Consider the following 6109-nt stretch of genomic DNA (forward strand, 5'->3'; position numbering starts at 1 on the left):
GTATTAGTACTGACAGGGTTTTTATGTGCATAGGAGCTGTGGAGTGTTTTCAAATTATGATTTGTAAATCGTTTTTGAGGAAAAGGAATGGTTTTAATACTTATGACAAGGACATAATGGTGTATGCTTCTTTATAAGGCAATTGAGTGTCTCTGATGTTATTTTTCCCATTTTAATGTAAGACGTTTCCCTGTGGAGCAAATTGCTTGTAAATATGCTCCCACCTGTGCATGGCAAATTTAGATTTTGAATGTTTGCGTTACATAGGCATGTTAAAGGTGACCGAAACATGCTGCAAAGGCAATCAAAAAACGCTTTCATGTGTCTTAAGGACATTTTAAGTCATTTCCCCATGTGGAGTGTTTTTAAATTATGACTTGAAAATCGTTTTTGGGGAAAATGAATGCTTTTAAAATTTATGACAAGGACATAATGGTGTATGCTTCTTTATAAGGCATTTCAGTGTCTCTGATGTTATTTTTGCAATATTAAATTAAAAGACCTTTCTCCGTGGAGCAAATTCCTTGTAAATATGCTCCCACCTGTGCATGGTAAATTTAGATTTTGACTGTTTGAGTTACTTAGCCATGTTAAAAGTGACCCAAAAAAGTTGCAAAGGCTTTAAAAAAACATTTTCATGTGTCTTGAGGACATTTTAAGTCATTTCCCCGTGGGCAGTGTTTTCAAATTATGAGTTGAAAATCGTTTTTGAGGTAAAGGAATGTTTTTAAAATTTATGTGCGCCATATGCCCCCAAATTTCTTTTTCAGGGGTGCAGCAGGGTGTTCTTGAGACACCCCTGCACCCTCGAAAAAATTCGTAATTTGCGATGAGCTAATTGCTAATCGCAAATTGCACGTTCATTCCTATGGGCCTCCTGCTCCATGGAAATGAATGGGTAATTTGTAATTAGCAAATAGCTCATCGCAAACTAGGAATGGTAAAGAATCGCTATTTATTCCTTAAAGTTCGCTATTTAGGAAATGTAAAAAACTTTGATGATACATATGGCGGTTCATCTCTAACAAGATAAGAAGCTTAGGGATAGATTTATGATGACTGGCGTATCATCAGGGATGTGCCAGTCATCCAATCGCGGGCCGTGGAGGGAGTTACGGTGGGGCAGGGAGGCGGGGAGGGGGAGGGGCAGGGTGGAGGGACCTAAAAACTGGCATATGGATAATTGCAGGTAAGTACACAATTTAATTATTCAAACGAAATTCGTAGCGCGCACAGCATCCCATTTTGCGATGCAGTGCGCGCTACGAAATTCGTTTGAATAATTAAATTGCGTACTTACCTGCAATTATCCATATGCCAGTTTTTAGGTCCCTCCACCCTGCCCCTCCCCCTTCCCGCCTCCCTGCCCCACCGTAACTTCCTCCACGGCCCGCGGCTGCAGTCATCCTGTGCCGCTGTTCCGCCACCCATGGTGTGCTGCATTTACAATGCGGCGCATCATGGGGTAAAAACAGCATAGATGCGTGACGCATCTGTGCCGTAAAGGTGGCGCATTGCTGGAGTTGTATCGCAAGTGTGATGAAGCTCCAGCAAGGCTCAGGGGTGCCCCTGTCGCAGGGTTTCTGTTCTCACACAGAACTGTGCACAGAGGATTGGAACCTCGGCGAATTAGGGTGCCCCAAAACTCACCTTAGTACCGAAAAACCCCTTAGCAAGCTAGCTACAGTGTCACATTGGATATAACAAACTCTCAATGTTTAGACAATCCAGAATATGAACTTACAGTACCTCAGGATACGTGGAACTCATGAACACTCGGTCGTTATATATTCATTACAAACCAGAACATGGAGTTAAGAAGAACACATGTGTATTTGAAATGTTTATTTACTAATGCCGTCTTCTCAGGCGTAGTATCTTAGATAATACAAGTACACATCTTCGTCGCCATTGTAATAATGTGAGAACGTACGTCTTTAAATGTTTTTTAGTTATCTTTATTCCGGAGCGCCGGGGCTAAGCTGTTGCTCAACGGTCGGCGCCAAGCAAACAATATGGCCGCCTTCCGCTTTCTGTTTCCCCAAATCCTGTTCCTGTGCAGGAACACTAGAACGCTACCACAATTATCAGTAGCAAAATTACCAGCATAGTTACTAGTACATAAAAAGCGAATGGTGACAGTATGTTAACATGCTGTAAATGAATAAGAGTTAGCAACACTTATATCTCACCCTGCCTAATACACATATTATATTATTTGCTAAGAAGGTCTCTTTGGGTTAGTTTAGGGCGTGCCTATACTTTAGTGTCCTAGATTTGAAGGTATCACATCAGCATACACCAGCTCTCTCTTCATGTGAACCGCATCAAGTGTTGTGTATGTGTGTGTTCGGTAGAGCAATAGAAAACCCGCCTCATGCCCAGAATTGGCAGAAGCTGCACTTATGTTATGACTATGAAGTCGTGGAGATCAGACCTCATAACAATTCTGTATCGTGTTGTTCTTGAAACTTCAGCACTCGCTGTACAGATATAGTTTAAGAAGCAAAGCAGATAGTAGAGCAATAACATATTATTGTCATGTAAACCATGATGAACTACTAGGTTGAAAGCTAAAGCAACAACTAAGTGTCGTGTGCAGAAGTTGCAAAAAAGGAAAAATGGTGTTTAAACCGGTAATGAGCCCATGTTAACTTAACACGGTGTAAAGATATCCAGGATCTACATGACACCCCTCCATGATCCGGAAACGAACAAAATAAGGTAATAGAAGTGCCATCTCATGAGAGCAGATTGCAACTTTATATGTGCACGGTCCGCAAGGTAAAACATTAAAAACTAGCAAAATTTAATGCTAAGAAAAAATAAAACAGTCAACTAGTTTATCGAGGCTTAAGCCAATAGGCAAGCTAAATAATAAAAACTTGACAAATAAGTCAATGAATTGTCAATGAAATGCTAGTACTCAGCATATCAAACATGAAAAAGGTCTATGACATAATTGTGTATGCAAAATAAGCTGCAACAGCCTCCAATAGGAAGTCACCGTCTTCATCCGAAAAGAGTTCAGCCATCCAATTTAAAAGCGGAAAAGAACATACGTGCTCTCCCAGCACCGGATCCTCTATCACCATCAGAGGACAGCTCGGTGGGTTTTCAAGAAAGCTCTGTTCCAAGAAAGACTGTGTTGCCGCCAGTAAATTCCAGGGACCATTTAGTCCATGCATCAATGCCACAGCCATAATCCTTTCGCATAGGACAAACCAACTCGTGAGCAATGATAGGACTCATCAGCTGATTAAAGTCGACGTCAGGAGAAACCGGTCCGCAGAGACACAAATTAATGGCCCAATCGAAATCACAGGTCAGGCAGTGAAATACAGGCTGGACACAGGTGAAGTAGGAGAATCGAAAAGATAATCCATATGCCGTGCTTAATATCGCCAACGGCATTGTGCCATAATATTCAAGCATGCGATTGCGGAACAGCGTTAGCAGCTGCAGGGCGGGACCTTGCACAGGAGGGACATCCATATTTAAAAATGTAAAAAAGCACAAAAGCGTCCGGTGCTAATGCAAGTAAAACTGGGAATCCACCAAACAAAGTGGAAAAAATAGAATGAAAGAAAGCAGGGATGACTCCAAAGATTTTCTCAAATGAAGTCACGAGACCACTGCTAACAACTTTAAAAAAATGCGCCAGGGCCTTTGTGGAGGACGCGTTAAAGATAGTCCGAACCATCTCGCTGAAATGCAAAGGCGAATCAGTATTTAAAAGGGCCTGCACCTCTGTACGGGTGTTCGCTATGTGAAGCACGAAAGTTTCACGGGCCGAACTCAAGGCCACCTCTCTCTGAGACAAAAGAGCCCTTATTCTTGCCATGCCGTTGAAATCTGCTCCCAAGGTTGGTATTTGTGGCCAGATTGAAAACTCCCTATGTTCATGTGTGGGAGGAAATAGAACATTTCTGCAGCAAATAACCCGTTCACTTACTGTTACGATAAAAGGAATACTTTTAATTAACCCAGAACAATCTTCATTATTGAGCATCAAATAACTACCATTTTCCAACAACTTGAACGTGGGGATGATAGCAGGAACTGGCGTGCCTTGCAACACGCAAGCCATATTTGGTCGGTCTTTGTTGCATGAACCGTGTAACTGTATGTGCGTACACATTAGTGAATGATCTGGCGTCTCAGTGCATTCCTCTCCATTCAGATAAACTTCTTGATCATCTTTGAAACATCTGTATGTGTATGGAAGCGACCAGATCTCATGAAGAAAACCACTACCTAAAGGTTCATAACGACCTATTGGTATATATTTCATACAATTTGAAAACTTATATAAAGCAAAAGGCAGCGTTATTAAACCGTGGATAAGGCACGTTGCCAAAGCAGCCAACCTTTTGGATTTATACTGGAAATGTTAAAGGAAGAATTACGGAGTAGGGCCTGTAAATCACTAATGGACAACCGAGTAAAATGACTCCAACCATCATATTCCTCTAACTCCGGGATAGTAGGGGTGTTTAATTTTTTAGAAGTAGCCAATCCAAAGCATTTGGTCTGGGAAATTGTTTCATTCACAAACAACATATGATTTGGGATGAGACATGCACGGTGCAAAGCCTCAGTGCCTTGTACCTGCCAGGTTCGTGAACCCCAAACTGATGTAGATCCTGGATATCTTTACACTGTGTTAAGTTAGCATGGGCTCATTACCGGTTTAAACGCCATTTTTCCTTTTTTGCAACTTCTGCACACGACACTTAGTTGTTGCTTTAGCTTTCAGTCTACCTGCGTCAAGATCTATGCCTGCTTCAAGCAGGCGCAGGGTTTTGACGCAGCTTTGTCCTATCTGATTGTAAATGCGGCACACCATGGGTGGCAGAGCAGCGGTGCACGTTAACTGGTGCATCCCTGGGGATGTGCTAGTTAACATAAATCTGCCCCTTTTATTATTAATTATGTGCAGGGGACACAGAGTCAGTGAGGTTTATCCAAGGTTAAGAAGAGATAAGTCCTGTTCACTGAAAAATTGGACATAGGCTTCACCTCCTCACAGCCGCGGGCCGTGGAGGGAGTTACGGTGGGGCAGGGAGGCGGGGAGGGGGAGGGGCAGGGTGGAGGGACCTAAAAACTGGCATATGGATAATTGCAGGTAAGTACACAATTTAATTATTCAAACGAAATTCGTAGCGCGCACAGCATCGCATTTTGCGATGCAGTGTGCGCTACGAAATTCGTTTGAATAATTAAATTGTGTACTTATCTGCAATTATGAATAAACAAAGTGGAATCCACTCAGAGTGATAGTGATCCCTAGAGTGATGGGGAACACACAGTGTTGTTTAAATGCCCCTCACACACCAACAGGCCCCTTGGTGTCATGCTTCATCATCGGGGCCTTCGCACCCCTCTACGGGATGCGGCGTGCTACGACTCGCGAATACGCAGGAGCACTTGAAGTGGACTATGTGTGGGGGTGTGTGTATATTACAAAAGTGTGAGTGAGGTGAGGTGAACAAAAAGTGAAAGGTTAAAAAATACCTGGCACGTGGGAGAAAAAAATACACTTTATTTAAATCCCCGGCTGGTATTATTAAAAAACAAGTGCAGGGCGTGGTTTGAATAGATACATATTAGGGTATCCAGACCACTGTATCAAAATGTCAACATGTTTCGGAGGTCACAGCCCCCTTCTTCAGGACAAGGGTTAATGCACTTACCCTCCCCTTACTCACATGTAAAATGTAAAAGTGTTTTAAAAAATTATTTTTTTTACCACAATGTGTAATGTTCCTAACAATGTTTTTATGTTAGTGAATGTCGTTGCGCCCAATTGGCGTAAGAACTTAGAGTTCCCAACTACAGGACTTCATGAGCCTAAGCGTATATTGGGGAATCCTTCCTTTCTAATCAGAAACAACGGTTACTGCAACAGCTAATCGCCTGCCGCGTTGAGGGAAGGCAGGCGATTAGCTGTTGCAGTAACCGTTGTTTCTGATTAGAAAGGAAGGATTCCCCAATATACGCTTAGGCTCATGAAGTCCTGTAGTTGGGAACTCTAAGTTCTTACGCCAATTGGGCGCAACGACATTCACTAACATAAAAACATTGTTAGGAACATTACACATTGTGG

The sequence above is a fragment of the Lissotriton helveticus genome, chromosome 6 (genome assembly GCF_964261635.1).
Source record: "Lissotriton helveticus chromosome 6, aLisHel1.1, whole genome shotgun sequence".
NCBI lineage: Eukaryota > Metazoa > Chordata > Amphibia > Caudata > Salamandridae > Lissotriton > Lissotriton helveticus.